Source organism: Hirundo rustica, chromosome 1 (assembly GCF_015227805.2).
Source record: "Hirundo rustica isolate bHirRus1 chromosome 1, bHirRus1.pri.v3, whole genome shotgun sequence".
NCBI classification, from domain to species: Eukaryota; Metazoa; Chordata; class Aves; order Passeriformes; family Hirundinidae; genus Hirundo; species Hirundo rustica.
Window position 1 is genome coordinate 37,542,258 of NC_053450.1, and position 16,600 is coordinate 37,558,857.

At 44.6% G+C, this 16,600-nt stretch overlaps 1 protein-coding gene across 5 annotated transcripts in view; it reads right to left on the reverse strand.

Moving 5' to 3' along the window:
- The window catches only part of CHD7 (chromodomain helicase DNA binding protein 7), a 132,886-nt gene extending 116,552 nt beyond the window's left edge, over positions 1-16,334 (reverse strand). For 2 of the 5 annotated variants that reach the window (XM_040085718.2, XM_040085710.2), the window contains exons 1-2: positions 16,206-16,303; positions 13,962-14,066 (exon numbers count right to left, since the gene is read on the reverse strand). The gene's annotated coding sequence lies outside the window, so the exon portion shown is untranslated. Of the gene's footprint in view, positions 1-13,961; positions 14,067-16,205 lie in introns of all 5 variants that reach the window. The other 3 variants (XM_040085700.2, XM_040085691.2, XM_040085683.2) reach the window with 3 other exon arrangements.
- Positions 16,335-16,600: the final 266 nt, after the last annotated feature.

Sequence of the window (16,600 nt, forward strand, 5' to 3'; positions counted from 1 at the left end):
GTCATAAAAGATCCTTTCAACAACGACAGGTATAAAAAGCCTGCTAGAGAATTCACTGAACTAACATAAAACCAAGACATGAATGAATTATTCCAAGAAAATAAAAATTACAAGTTTTCTACATCTGCTGTCATTGGAAAAGCTAAGGCTAGCTTTCATCTTTTTTGGCACATAAATCCTCAGAAGCCGTTTTGGTCAAACCAAAGTAAACAGCAGCAAGTCAGCAATGCATTCACCAAGAGTTGGATGGCATTCACCAAGAGCTGTGAGGAGCTGAAGGATAAAACAGCCTATCTGTCCACTATGCCACATAATACCTCGGGTTCCAACAGTGCCTTGTTGCCAGCTGTGCATCAGTTTTGAAAGGTGGTCATACCTTTAGCCTGCCCAGAACTACAGACCAGCAAGTCTTATTTCCCAGTAGGGCAAGTAAGCTGAAAAATAAAAGAAACACCGGCACGTACCGAAGTACAGACTACAGAAGTGACACCGATGCGTTCCCACAACAAAGTCCTGTTTTACCAGTACAGGAGATTTCACTGAAGCAATTGAGAAGTGGCCAAAGTCTGAGCTAACCTGGATGACTAAAACACATGCCAGCTGCTGAACAAAGGTCCTCCAGCAATGGTTCCTACGGAAACTAAGCCACAACAGCAAAGGAGGGAAGATCTTCACATGGATGAAAGTAACCGGTTCAAACTAGGAAATGATCATTAGGAAACATGACCCAACCCCTTTCTGGACCTGCACTTGCAGCATGCACTTGAAAGACCTAGAAACAGGTGAACCTTGAAGTGAGTTTGCTAATAGTATTAACAAGTTCGTTTTGCTAAAAATTAAATTAACTATGCAGGAAGCCAGCAGACCTTCATCACACCCACTGAAGGTGTAATAAACTGCAGATGAGATGCAGTGGAAGGAAATAGATAACAATGCACATGAGAAAATACAATCTGACTGTTTTACATACATTTTACTGAACGCTGACATTATTTGGGAGCTAGAATAAATAATGTAGGAAAACAAGATTAGTCAGAAGAGTAAACAGAACACTAAGCATGTTTAAGAGATTAAAAAAATCCCACAGAATTGTACAAGAAATGGGATACACAAGTCTGTGAGGTGCTTATACCTTGCTGCAGTGACCGTGTTTGCTCTTCTCACCTCCAAAATTAAAATTACTGATGAAACAGAGAGGGGTGACAGGCATTTGAATACCCTTCTCAATCTCCAGCCTCAAGAAGGGCCAACCAGGGAGAAAATAAAAAAGTTTACAAAATCAAGAGCGGCACGGAACAGGTACGCAGTGAACTATTGTTCTCCTTCTCTTTTAACAAGGAAACTAGAGAACATCAAACAAAACTAGCAGCTGGTAGGTTCAAAATAAAACAAATAGAAGGAAGCAGCTCTTCATACAGTGTGTACTTAAGCTGCAGAACTCATTGCCACAGTCCCAATGGAAGCCAAGAATTTACACAGACCAAGAGAAGACTAGATGAATTCATGCAAGAGAAATTCATTAAGCATTACCTATCACTTTTTCTAAGACAATTCTGAGCAGCAGAGCTCTGGAGGCTAAGGGGCTTGCTCTGTTTCTGGATAGCCTCCACTTTGGTCACTATGAAATAGGATTCAGACCTCTGGTACTAAAAAAGAAAGATGATATTCACAACATGGTTTTAATAGGTGTTGACAACTATGCTACTTCAATAATACACCAATTCCAGTGTAACATTTCACCCTCCTTTCACAAAGATACTGTATTTCAGTCCACATTACCAGTACTTCAAGGATGTAAGTGAGATTACAGCACTTTAGAGGAATGCAACATGAGAGAGACAAGGACACCCAAAACTGTATCAGACTCTGCTGAAATTCTACCAATCCTGAGTAAAAGATTATAAGATTATCCCTATTCCAACAATAGAAAATTCAGAGAAAATTTCTGATCTGGTTGTAACCCCTTTAAGGAGTAAAAAAAAAAAAAAAAAGAAAAAACCACACTGATAATACTAAATACTATAGCACGTACAGTACATCTCTGGATGTACTCAGTACTTATAGTGGGTTTTAAGTTTTTTACTTTTTTACCAACTCAAGAAAGTGTGGTTTTAATAAAAGTTGTATTATACACTGAAATATTAGGAATACTGAATCTTTATTAGAACAAACTTTTCATGTTTGAAGGAAAAAAACTTAAAAACAGCACAAGTGGTAAAAAAATAAAATTTTCATACTTACACAGCAGCTGTAAAAGATAATATCAGCTCAAACACTGGCCTGAAGCATTACAACTGTTATAAAAAGGTACTTAAAATAACTACAACATATTTAGGTTAAGCACTTAAAGGAATTACTAGAAGACTGAATTCAATCCTTGGTTCCAATCCACAAGTCATTGTGCAACATCTTAGCTGCTGAAAACAAACCCTCTCTATTACCTATAAAGTGGGGACCATGCCCATCCCCTGAACTGGGGGTACAGAATTTTCCCTCTGCAAATACGAATCCAACAGTGGTTTGCATTTGTAAGTGGTGGAAGAACCCAGTCTCTCTGCAAACTTCCAGCCTACCCTGCTTTCTTCAACCCATGGAAGGTGCTGCTGCCATTCTGTGCTGAGCACAACCCAAGCCTGAAGGCAGCAGCATACTCTCAGTGTAGAACAGACCTTCTGCTAGACCTCTGTCAGAGACAAGGCAGAACATGCCAGTGGTTTATTTTCAAGGACTCTGAATGATCAAAGTTTTCACAGGTACTGTAAAACTCACCATAACACAGATCACACCCAACAGATAATCTGTTTGGCTTCAGATTAGTTTAGTCAGGTGTTTAACCTGACTTTTTACTTGATATGAAAGAAAAACCTGACAGAAAATGTGAGTCAAAATGGCTATTAGCACAGAGTAGAGAGTACACTCTGAACTCTTCCTACTGCTAAGCCAAAGCTCAACATATTATGGCAGACTATTTGACAGAATTTGCTCAAGAAACTGTATAGGACAAGGAGGAAGCTTAGGGAAGGTTCCTAAACTCAATACACAAAATACAATTGTTTAGAATTTACGTGTAAGAAAACTATTTAAAGGAAGAGGACAAATTCTGAAAATAGCAGGCTGTTCAGACACAGACTCTAAACACTTAAAACAGACATTTATCTACTTCACGAGAGCAGCAGCACGACAGAATTAATGCTTGGTAAAGAAACCCAAGATCCTCTGCCGAGTGCTGCTTGGTAATCAGCAACTATTGCACGTCCCAGTACGGCAGACACAAAGCACATCACCATGAACCTGGCACACCAGGTTGGAGTAGCACTTCGGGTCCTGGCTTCCAGACACCTGCTCAGGTCACTAGCCTTGAAAAGAAGAAAAACCATCCAAGCACTTGGAAATGCATGAACTAAACAGTTATTTTGCCTTCTAATGCTTCCATGTGTAATTAAGACCAGGAGCATCAAATTCACTCACGGGAAGTGAATGTGCTTTTTCTTACGGCACAGCAGAACTATATGCTTAAAATTTCTCCTGCTCTTTCAGAGCAAGCCTTGTCCATACACCAGCAACACCAAGCATCCCAAAGTGGAAAAATACCCTCCCTGCTCCTATTCCAGCACCTTGGGATTGTTGTGTTTTTTTTTTTTTTTTTCAGGCAACGCTTAAGTTCCTTTTAAGCCCTTCCTGTAGCAATGCCTACCACACCAGACACCTCCAAATGTAATCCACTGGAATAAGCAGCCTTTAAATTAAGGTGTTGTAAGGTCATATAGCAACAAGATGATCGGATTAAAGAGCAAGTGGAGTTAAGTTAATACTGAGTCACTATTTTAAGTTCTGTGTTCAAGACAACAGCATGATAGCCTTTCAAGTACAAACCAGTCTTCAAGCAGGATGGCTGAAGAACTTTTCTATTAAAAAAAAAAAAAGTTTTATTTCTTGTCTAAATCTGAACATGAAATGAAGGACAACAACTCATCAGACAGACAAGATCTGGTCCCAGAGACAGATGTTTTACAGCTGTGCTTTGGGCTTCCTAAAGCCCATTAGAGCTAGCACATACAATTCCTAATGTAAACAAGCTGCTTTTAGTAACTACAGTATTCACTCTGAACACACACAATGCTACTCAAGGCCACCACTCCTCACAGTTTGCTCCAAATGCAGCTTACAATACCCATAACATAGAATTTGTAAATCCCCTCTCCTGCACCTCCTGCCATCCCCTGTAGATCCTAAAAAGGAATTTTTTAGGTGTAAAACCCAAGGAAAGGAATCTAGAAGGTACATTACATGAAGGTTTGGTTTTTTGTAACTATGGCAAGAACTTACCTCCTATTAACATGCATACAATTGCCCAGATCTTGAGAAAAACAGGAAGGAAAGCATGAGCTTCCACTCTTCCACCTGCCAAGAAGTCCCTTTCTGTCACATTGCAGGCAATATACGCAAGTAAGCTGACAAAAAAGCCAGGGCTCTTCAGAATGCAAGCAGCTTCTAATGTCACATTGCTGCTATGCTGAAAGAGTCACCTCAAGCTGACAGGTGGATGGAGCAGAAGCTGCAGTCAGAATCCCTGACTTTTTCTAAGTTGTTCACTCCTCTGCTAAGCTACACAGTGTAAACTGCCCATTTCTCTCTGGAGAGCAGCAAGAGCACAGTATTACAGAAGTGACTAAGCAGCATGTTATTTGACTTGCAAGGTACTTTTTTTCATCAATTTTAACAAGTAGAAGTGCATTCATTTCACTGTCAGAAAGCTTAAGACTATAATATGAAGTAACAGCCTCAGCCACCTACTAGGACCAAGCACTCATTTCATCTCAAATCAGCAGGAAAATGTAAATAGTTTGGAATACTCTAAATAACAGAACCCACTGAATTACCCACTGACTGATGAAACTTGATGACACTGAAAAAAACACTGACTTGATAAAATTTGGGACAAATTGATTCAAAGCTGATGAACCTAATGGAGAATTTCAAGTTTGCAAAGAAAGGGAAAAAAAAAAAAAAAGCCAACCCAAAACCAACCCCCTCCCTCCCTTTCTTGCCAATAAATTGTTTCAAAGATTATACACTTCACATTTAAAAGAGCAAACAAGTTATTTATACATTAGTAAATCTTTTAGGCTTTTGTATTCCTACCTGAAGAGGAAAACTGATTTCTAAGCAATAGGTTATTAATTCTAACAAATTGCTACAGCATACAATCCATAGCATCAACGGAATAAACAAATTTTAATATCCATTTTAACTCAGGCCAGCACATTTTTCTTTTCGTGTCCTTTGCTTCACAGATGATTACTCTATTTCTCTTTCTCCCATGAAGGTTCCCAGGCAACTGATCCAATCCACTTGCTCACTGCCACCAAAATGAAAAGATGAAAAGGGCTTGCTACTCTCCAAGCCAGCGGCCCCCCTCGTCCTTAGCACCAGCTCTGGTGTTCATCAGATCCTTTTATGAGCCAGTTTGATTCATTACAACAGCAAAATGCTCTCCATTTTACAGAGTTATTTTTCTGCCATTTTGGTGAACTAAAGTGGCTCACAGAAGGACCTGACAAGCACTGCTGCCGAAAAAAAAGTAGCAGAGCCATGTGGTTGTGAGGAAGGGTGCAGGGGGACAAAGGCAGAGAGGAAACTTCTCCTTTCAGAACAATGTCCAGTTAAATTAGCTCACTGCATTTCTCAAACCATACCCTGACTTACAGATGATTAGATGGACCACAAGACAACATTCAACAGCTTTCAGCCATCTTCAGAGCTACAAAAAACTTACCATACAAAAAAAAAAAAAAAAGTACTCTTACAGAGATTTAAGTATAATGCTCTCTCAGAAGAAAAAAGTTCTTACAAACATAATATCAAGGTAAGGATATCCTAGACTAGAAGGGTAAAGAAAGCTTGACAGATTTCACTCTAATTTGGGGGGGGGGGGGGGGGGGGGGGGGGGAAGATTTTTTTTAAAAAAAATTTTAAAAATGAACAAACAAACAAACAAAAATAAACCCACAAGCAAAAAACGAAAACCCAAACAACCCTGGGAATGACCACCAATCTCAACAAGCATTATGATGGAGAAACAAGTATTTTGAATAAGCAGAAAAGAGCAAGAACTTTTTTCACCAAAAAATATCCAAATAAACCTACCAGAGGACAGCTTATGAGCCTAAGAGAAAGTACCTTGAGGGAAGGAGGCAATCAAGCCAACAAGGTGGAAGCAGGTGCTACAGCTGCCTAGTCCCCAGGTTTTCTGCCCAGTGGCTTCTGTCCATGGATCAATCTGCCTCCTATATGCCTGCTGCTGATGGGCTGTTTCACTCCAGAAGAGAGAAGTCAAGGTGTATCAAATATATCACTCCCACAGCCACATGGAATCCACCTCGCTCTTCAAAGTTCATTGCCTACCTGGGGGCTCCTCAACACGGAAACAGTGGCTTCCAGCATACACTGGAGACAAAAAGCACCCTGCCCCAAAACACCACCATTGTCACACCTTGTCCAGTTACAGAAAGGATTTTTAGCCTTCCTGACCCTACCGGCTTCCCACCAAAACTCTTAATGTTGTGCAGCCACAGAACACACCACCAAACCCCGAGTGACACACAGGCACACAAAGGAAGACAGCAGCAGATCCCAGAAGCCCCACCAGGGGATAAGTTCAGGCACGCAGCCTGCATCCCAGATGACACTAATATCCGTCTCTAAGAACCCTTCCTAGTCCAGTTCCTCAGATAGCCAAAATCTGCATTGCCCAAGCAGCCCCAAACTGCACAGTCCAGTTGTGCCACTGGTCACAGAACAATCTCAGGGAAGTCACTTGTGAACCAGTGACAAGCCAAAGGCTGTCCATCCAGAGAGGCAGGCAGGAAGGTAAGCATCCTGGTTTCTTTTGAGAGAGGAGACTGAAAGGTGAAGAAAAGAAAAGAGGTCAAGGAGATTAATCTTTTAAATCACAATGTTAGGGCAATTTCTTATGAGAAGAGCTATGGAAGCAATTGCTTTCACCTGCCATCTTTTCTGTAGGCAAGGTTTTATTTTTTAACCTCACAAAATTAAGTAGTCATGGTTTGGGCAGGGGGTAGCAGGGGGGTGTGAGGCCTTAACTTACTTCCCTGAGAACTCACCATTCAAGAATTCAGTCACCTTAACCATAGCATTTCTCTAATTCTGGCCATGGTAAGTGAAAAAACACAAACACCCTCCTTCCACTTTTCTTTTGTAATCGTTTCAGTGCAACATCTAATATGCTCAACTTCTAAGACTACTACGTACGACAAAGATTCTCGGACCCAAGCTGTAAGACATGTTTCTGTTCTAGTGCTGCCTGTAACAGGCTGATTCTTCCAAAAGCTGTGCCATTTCTACAAAACAACCCCCTCCTTCAGCACGGCTTCCAAAAGGTTCAAATCCTATTTGAACTATAAAAGTATGTTCACTAAGAGTCATGTCTGTGAGAGAAGACTGCATGGGCTGGGGAATACTGCAGAACTGTAGTAAGGAGAAATGCAGGTAAAACAGGCAAATATTTTTTCAGTAACCTCTGTAAAGATTACAACGGAATTAAAGAAGCATGCTTCACTTACTTCTGTACAAAAAAAAAAAAAAAGAACAAAATATGAAAATGATAATGTACCCTTATAGAAATCAATACAGAAATCAAGGGGAAGTGAAGCTGAAGCCTACTTATTCACTTCCCCCCAATGAAAGAATGATGATTAAAGTAAAGATGAGTGAGGCTGTACCCCACTTACAAAGGTGAATGAATGCAAAGCACAGCAGACACCTCACAAAGGTACTGATAAATAAACTGAATTACTTAGCAGTTCTCTGCCAGATTAACATCCTGAGGCAGTCCAGAAACCCCTATTTAACTCACTTTCTGAATGATTCCTTCCTAAATCAAGAGAGATATTAAATTGCTCACTATAAACTCTCAGTTTAATTCTTCACGTTTAAACAACTCAAGGCAAGAATTACACTCTTAGTAAGAGTCCCCTCATCAGAGTTTAAAGGAACCTCTGGACTCACATAGGCACTGGCTGCTACATCAGAGGGCCTTCCTTCAGCCATCCTGACACAACTACACCACCCTGTGAAGCTGCCTGAACTTTCCAGGAATTAGCAACATAGTCCCCGGTACCTCTCAAACCAAGAACTGGAGATGATGAGCTGCCTGCTTTTTGCCTTGCCATAAACCACCAAATCCAACAAGCAGCTACTTCAGTCCAGAAGCAGCACAAACCAGAGCACATTCTCAAAAATCCACAGGACTTGCCTAGATATATACCAGACAGCTGAGATGAAAAAATGAAATCATAATCTTAGATCTCATTTCAAGACAGTAACTGCAGTTATGGCTGTTTCAGTATTTCTTATCCCACATGAGAAAGCAATACACATTCAAATACAGAATTTCAAGCAGCAGGATACTTGGGATGCCTGATTCCCAGACTTCAGATGGGCTCTCCTGTCCAGGAACAGGTAAGGTTTTGAAAACATTTGTTATACCCTGAACAACTAATTAGGATGCATCCTTGAAATTTACCACTCTCTCACCTTCATGCACTTTTATCTCAGCCTTATCAGAATGATTTTTGAACATCTGTTATCTTCATCATTACTCTCCTTCCCTCAATCCTCCTTCTATCGAGCATTACAAACCATGTCAGTTATATTGCCTTTCTGGCAGTTAGTCTTCAACTTGAAGAAATACTAAACTGCCATTCTCTACAGTACAGACTGACACACACTTTCCTGCAAGACACTTTACCAAGCAGCATTTCAGCTTTGGATTTAAATCTCAACAGCTATATTGATGGATCCTCTTTGAAGCAAAGAATATTTTCTCATAACTTGTCATCAACTCAGACTTCCCACTTACTAGCTCATCCAAGTTAATACCAAAGACTTGAACCGAGTTTCTCAGTCTCTATTATGTAAGAGCTTGTTTCATATTTCTCCCAGAACAGCACTACCTACCTCAATGCTTTCTACGATGAAGACTTTTTCCGTGTTTTGTCCCGTTACTGATGTCTAAACTTCTAAAATTCCAGTTTTCAACTATTTTAGTCTTCACCTGAATTCTCTCCCAAAGAATGACCAGTATTCCTTTGCATGTAGTGACTACCCACTTAACAAATCCTGTTTACCCTGTAAATAAATCCATAGGCTTCCTATTTTAAGATCGAGGACAAAAGTGCCTTTATTAAAGTCTTCCTTGGCCTTGCTCCATGTTTTGATCTGCTTTACCACTGGTCACATAGTTCCTGGTCTCCAAAGCTCCCCTATTTCTTTCAGAAATATCACAATCTCCTCAGGAGCTCTTTCCCACACCCCAAATTTCTCTGCTTGGCAAAGGACAGCCCACAACGGCTATGCCCATTTCAAAATTGTCATGGAACTAGACCCTCCCCACTCACAACCACTCAGTGCCCAAAGCAAGAGAAACCACTACAGCTCTACCTATCCACTATTAAAAGATGGGGGAATGTCACTTTCATGAAAACAAAACTTGAAACAAGAGGATTTTCCTCTTCAAAGGGTCATGAAGAACCTTTGGGAAGCTGCCAGCACACTGCAGCAGCCCCCTGCTCTGCTGCCAGCCATCCTCTTGCCATGACAGCATCCAGGGACTAACATGAGACTTCACTGAGCTTTGGTGCAGCCAGCCAGCCCTCCCCACACCAACTTAGGCATCCTCCATGGTTTGGGTAGAAAGCAGCATTATCGGGCGTTGAAACGCATGTTTATTTTGCCACAATATCCTAATTATCTAGGGCTGGCAAGAAAGCACTGAGCAAACAGAAAGCAGTATGAACTGGAAAAAAAGATTAAAAACCCAACAGGAAAGGCAGAACCTGAAGAGGAACAAAACCTATGGGAAAGCTGGGGGGAGGGGAATAGAATGGGGAGGAAGCAGAAATAAAAAGTTTTGTTTTCAGAGCAGGATTGCCTCTGCTGCGCAGAAGGAACCATACTTTGTCCATCTGATGTACACCTCCACAAAATGTTTTAAGTGACACTTACTTTGTCGATAGAGATCAAAATAAACTGTGGGAAGGTCAATTTCTTTCAAAATCACCAATAAATTTTAAAGCTGGGTACCTGTTGAAGTTCTAGCAGTAAGCAGAAAGCTCAGCTGAACAGCTTAAAAAGTGGCACAAGGACATTAAAATAAAGCCCTTCCAAAACTATCCAGCACTGGATTTGCCACATGCCAGCTATTCCCAGGCAGGTGAGTTGCTGCATTGCTCTCCCCAAACATAAGCTCATATTTAAATGACACTTGAACAGAATAACCCCTAGGATCAGGACATATATGTAAAAATTTATTTTCCCTACAGAACCATTAGGAAGAGGGCAGACATTTTGGCTGCAATGGCTTTTTCCAGACAATTGATTCCCAAAGTTATTTATTCCTGACCATTCCCCTCAAGGCCCTCTCGTCACAGCAATTGTCTATGTCAGAGGAAGGCTGGACTCAGCTCCCAACGAAGCCAAGCAAAACCACACCCAAAATAGCTATATAGGTCACTACAGAGCAAAGCGAGCCCTACATCGTGCCAGCAAGGGCTTCTGGTTCGTTCCTATATGCCAATAAGCTTTCAAAGTCATGTGTTACAATGTTCTACTAAAACAGTAGCTTATAAGGTAACTAGCACTCTTCAATTCCAACTTTTAAAAGAAAATGGTTAAATTGTTTCCCTCCTTTTTTTTTTTTTTTTTTTTAAGGAAAATGTGTTCAGACTAAGGGCCGCAAAACAACCAGAGCGTTTAGAAACCACTACAGAGCAGCATTCAGAGAAGAACCCAAGTGGCAGCACAGGAAGCCTTGGTTTTGTCTTGGCTTCTTCTAGGTACGAGTTTACATCTCAGAAAAGTCACAATGTTGGAAGCTAAGAGCTAATCAGCTTTTGTATACTTAAAAATACCCTTAAGAGCCTTGTTGTCATATTTGGGCTCTTGGAATGTGTCCTTTAGGTCATAACCTCCTTTTTATTTTTTGCATCGTGCCTTCCAACCTCATTTTCCAAGAAAGATTTTTAGTGCTCAATTACAACGTGGTATTTCTATGACCGCTGATCTTGGGTAAGACGCAAATCATCGAAGGTCAGTCAGATTGTGCAGGTGGAAAGAAATGAGAGGAGGAAAACTTCCATCAGGTTTCAGTATCTCATCAGAACCCTAATAAAACATGGGATGTTTCTGCATATTTTACCTCACTTCTTCCTCTGAAAGAGTTTTAAAAATTAAATCATAGTTGGAGTTTCCCTTTGCCTTTTTATCACTGCTACAATATAGACAGTATTCAAGATTTTCTTCCATTAAAATCCAGTAGTTTGTATTTGTGCTAACAAGCTATTCATGGAAGTATAAATGATGAGAAACGATGGAGTTAATGTCTGTCTTAATGATGAAGCTAAATTGATAGCTAAATGGCAAAGCTAAATTAATACAGTAACTTTTCTGTTGGAAAAATGAAGGCTAAAGCCTCACCTACACACAAAAGGCTCATTTGTCAGAAAGACAGTTTAATTATTTACTAAAATTTGCCGTTTTCTCTTGTATACAGGGAACATTAAAGTAACATAAAAGTATCACTTGTGTTACTTATGGGCATCAGTTAACCAGCTCATAAATCTGAGCAGTTAGTGATTTGTTCACAGCGGACAAATTCTTAAGGGTTTGGAAGTGAGGATTTAAGGGAACTGGGGGAAGGAAGACCTTCAGACACACACATTTGTCACACAGTTGCCTATGCCCTTAGTAGCCACGCACATTTCTTTGACTAACACCAGATTCACAAGAGCAGATACCAACCAGCACATCCTAAAAGCTTTCCATCTGAAAATTAGTGTAAAAAATGAGTGGGAAGTAAGAGATAGAGGTAAAGCACAGGATTCAAGGAGACACCTGCATTTATTTCCACCCTCTTTGTTTCTGGTTACTTTTTTCCACCTCCTCCCACCTTAGCAACCTCCACCTATCACACCATACGCTACAAACAAAACCAAACCCCAAACAGCCAGCTGCTATAGGATGCCTCGGACACGGCAGAATTGCCACACTTCAGCAGCTCTGGGAAAACCTGAGAAGCCCCTGTTACTCAGGCCTTTCCAGCTTCATGGAAAATCACGTCCGGGTTGTCTTTGTTTGGGTTTTGTTGTAACCTCAGGCTGCAGGTTCTCCTGCCCGCAGAGCCGCTCTCGGCGGGGCACAGACCTGGCACGGAGCCTCCCTGTGTGCTGGGGCAGGACAGGCGCGCTGACCGCGGCACACACCCACCCGTGCCAAGCCCAGAGTGGGCAGCACATCCTCCTTCAGTGCACTGCCCGCAGCTTCACCAGCGCCCTGATCCACCTGGACTCCCAAACAACTCGGTTCATCTCTGATAAAAGCCCCGATGCTATTTGAGCGTTAACGGGAAATACCGCCAACATTCAGCAGAAGCTTTGCAGTTCAAAATAGCAAATAACTCGCATGGAAAAAAAAAAACCTGCACTCAGGTTAACTGACCCCTCTACGCGGACAGCAAAACCTTTACACCGCTCCTATGACACAACTCCTCAAGTTTCTGCATTAACCAAATCCAAAAGGAACTGGTCACAACTGAAGCTTCCTATCACTGCACAGAGTTTTGATTGCAATAGAGAGTATTCCACTAAACCTCATTTTTACTGACATTGTTACAATGCAACATCCCTAGAAATTTTTATTTTCCTAAAAGGATTGTGTGATCCTTGCCTGTGATTGAAACTTTCCTTCATTACTGAAGAGGCAATAAAATAATTTTGGGTTACAATTATGAGGCTTTTTCTCCTGTTTAAATAACCTAACCAGGATTTACAAGCAAGAACAGAAATGTCATCACATTGTTAAATATTTAGTAAGATATTTGGTCAAATATGATTATCCAATTAGTATCAGCGAATCAGTAATTCAGTTACACTTGCAATCACAAGCATTTAATACTCTTCTAAGAGCCTGAGCAATGGCTTTAATATTGATCTTCATAAATTTCTTGCTAAAAAACAGCTCAAAAGAGACAGAAAATAAGCAGTTCAGGTTACCAGAAAGACAGGACAAGATGCGTGAATCTGTGGAATTCACCAATACTTAAGTACAGGAAATTTTGTTTCGCAGAACAGTTTCAGACTTCACATTGTGTCTAAGATCAAAAATAATTACTTTTTCCAAGCAGCTGTGGTTTTAACCTAGAGGAAAATGGTACACTATCAAAAGGATCTCTGCAAAACCCTGAGCACATTTACAACACCAAACAAGAAGAAACAAGCAATATTCCTCACTTTTAGTAGCTAGAGATGGGAAAATATACAGAACGTAATTGTTCTGATCACCTGTTACAAACCTCAGAAAGAAATGGTTAATTCTCCCCCAGACTGCATCTTATTTTAGAAGTGATTACTAGAATTTTTGTGCTGCTGTTGTAAATGCAGACCTCTTCAAAGGAGCTCTCTCTATCACCCCACCGTTAAGTTTGTAAGCAAACTGGATGTCTAAAATATGGTCTATGCTGAGCAACGTGGGTTTTTTTAATTATTTTTTTTATTTTGTTAAAAAGAAGAAAAAAAAAAAAAAAAGAAGTGCTGGAAACTTTCACGGTGGAAACTAGAGAGCTTGGAAGTTCGTCTCTTAGCAGTGCCCAGCAATGGAGAGGAAAGTGTTCTGCATACGTGCCCCAAGCATCCAGCTACATTTTAGCTTTCAGCCTTTTTATTATCATTGTCAATGAATGGGCCCCAGTCAAATTAAAGCTGCCATTTTAGGTTAAAGACTGGAGAGCCTCTGTTGTGCAACAGCGAGACAAAAACACTCCAAGCGACAGATGCAGCACTTTCATTGGAAAATGATGGATTTCAACTTTTATAAAGAAGAAAAAAAAAAGAAGAAGAAGAATTACGGATCATGCTTTTTAATATGAATTATATATTGATACTCACACATTACCGCAAACTAACGGGATTTATAACTGGGAAAAATCAGCTACCCATGCTGCTAGGGTCATAGTCATTAAGATTTTTTTTGCCGTCGTTAGAATGGATGATCTGTGAGGAAATGAACAGAAACATTTTTTGTTCAACTTGCTTGTTTGTACCTCCGCTAGTCCCGTATAAAACAAGAGGGGGGAAAAAAAAAAAAAAAAAAAAAAAAAAAAGGCTAACACATTCTCTCGAAAGCCATCTTCCAGGACAAACACTGCTCACGATCTGCTTTGATGAGAGCAAAAATCGAGACGAACATCGACACAGAAACAAACTTATCGCACCGAGGTTATTCTGATATTCCCCATGCCAAACATCCGCGGAAGCCCAAGTGGCAGGGGAAATTAAAAAAAAAAAAAAAAAAAAAAAAAAAAAAATTAAAAAAAAAAAAATTTTTTTAAAAATTTTTAAAATATTTAAAAAGGGCTTCTCGCAAATGAAAAAAAATCGCCCTTTTCCGTAGTGGGGAGGCACGCTCGGCCCCTTCCCAAACGAAAACAAAGGCAGAAAGTGGGTAAGTGCGGGAGAGTTGCGCGGCGCCGCGCGGCCCCGCAGCGGACAGGGAGCTCCCGGGCATCCATCGCTACTTTCCTTTTGTCCATTGTCTGTTTAAAAAACAACTACTTTAAAGCCGGGCGTGAGCGGGCTGTCGGGGGGAGCCGGGGAAACCGGCTCCATTTCCAGCCCGTGCCCCACGGCCACCCCCTTCCCCAGCACCCCGACCCGCCCCCCCCGGACACCCACCCGCGGAGACCGGCCCGGCAGCGCGGGGCGCGCCCGGAGGGGCTCCCCCGGCGTGGGAGCGCGTCCCCTGATTTAGCGCTACCGGGATAAATGAAGGCAACGTAATGATGGCTGCTCATTGCCTGCAGCGCCTTCTCCCTGAGACTCACTAACAACCCTGCCCCCCTCCCCCCCGCCACCGCTCTCTCACACACACCCGCGCACACGCACAGGCGCTGCCCGCTCCCCGCCGCCCCGCACGCAGCGCCCGCCGCCGGCCCCGCTCCGCTTCCCACCGCGCCCCGCGGACCGAGCGCGGCCGCTTCCCCCCCCCCCCGCCCCCGCTCCTCGCTCCGCGCCCTGACCGCTTTGGCCTCAAACCACCTTTTTCCGCTCACCCTCAAAATGGCCCGGAACGGGGTGGGAGGGAGCGCGACGAGGGGAGCGCCCCGGCCCCGACCCCATGTGCGCGGCGGCGGCAGCGCCTCCCGCCCGCCCCGGCTCCGCGCCAGCGGAGCGAAGGTACCCGGCGGGGCGAAGCCCCTATTATGCGGCGTCCGCCGGCACCGCTCCGGCTGCCTCGGGTAGCGTTCTCCCTTCCCTTCCCGTCCCCTCCCTCTTTCCCCCGCTCCCCTTTCTTCTCCGGCCGCCGGGGAGCGCCGGCCGCCCCCTGCCCCCTCCCGGTGCCGCCGGGGCAGGACGATCCCCCCGCCGCGCGCACCGGCGGCCGGAGCGGCACCTCGTGCTCCCGCCTCCCTCCTCCTTCTCCTCCCTCCCCGCCCGCCTTCCTGCCGCCCGCCGCCACCCACCGCCCGGCCTCCGCTGGGGGTGCCCCCGCTGCGGCCCGGCCCCGGCCCCGGCGACCCATGTGCCGGCGCGGAGCGGAGAGCGGGGCGGTGCCGGGCCGAGCCGGGCCGGGCCGTGCACGGCAGGGAAGCGCCCTCACTTTGTTAGCGCTTGTTGTGCCGCCGCGGCCGCCGGGAGCCGTCAGCGTGGTCAGCGGGGGAAGCGCTCCCGCGGCCATCCCGGCCGGCGCTGGGCCCCGCCGCCCCCGCCGCGCAGTTTCGCTCAACTTTTCCCGAATTTTTAGTCACCCTCCAAACTTGCGGAGAGGAGCGCAGGGGGGAGGGGGGAGAAGAAGGGAAGGGGAAGGGGCGCCGGCGCTCTGGCTCCCCGGTGCCCTCCCCTCCCCCGAGGCGAGGCAGGCGGCCGGCCGGCCGGCCGCAGCACAACAAAAAGCCATTTACACCCGGGGAAGTGCCCCGCTGAGACACCCCCCTCTACACACACACACACCCCCCCGCCCCGCCTCGCCCGGAGCCGCGGCAGGGCTCAGCATCCCCCACCCCCCCCGGACCGCCGCCGGCACCGAGCACCCCCCGCGCCGCTCCGCTGGGGACAGAGACCTGCCGCGGCTTCCCCGCTCCATGGCCGGCTCCCTCCCTCCCTCCGCGCCCAGCGAGGTGCGGGGTCACTCACCGGGCCGGTGCGTGGCCGTCGGGGACCGGTGTCCCCCGCTCGCTCCCCCGCTGCCCTCCGCCGAAGGGCCGGGGAGGAGGAGGGGACACGCTCCGGAGTTGGTGCCGTCGGCCGGGGGGGGGGGGGGCGAGGTGGGGTGCGGGTCTCGCACACAACACACACGCACACAACACACACGCACGGAGTTGCTCGCTCGCACCGGGGCTGGGCTAAGAGGGGAGGAGGGGGATCCCTGACCGGGGCGGGCAGGCGAAGGAGGGGTGGAAGGGAGGGGAGGGAAAGGAAGGGTCAGCGCGGGTCTCGGGTAGTTTCGGGGTCTCCGCCGGCTCCGCTTCGCTCCTTTGTGTAATTTCACTCGATTCAAGTTTAATCCGATAGTTCCCGAGCGAGCGAGC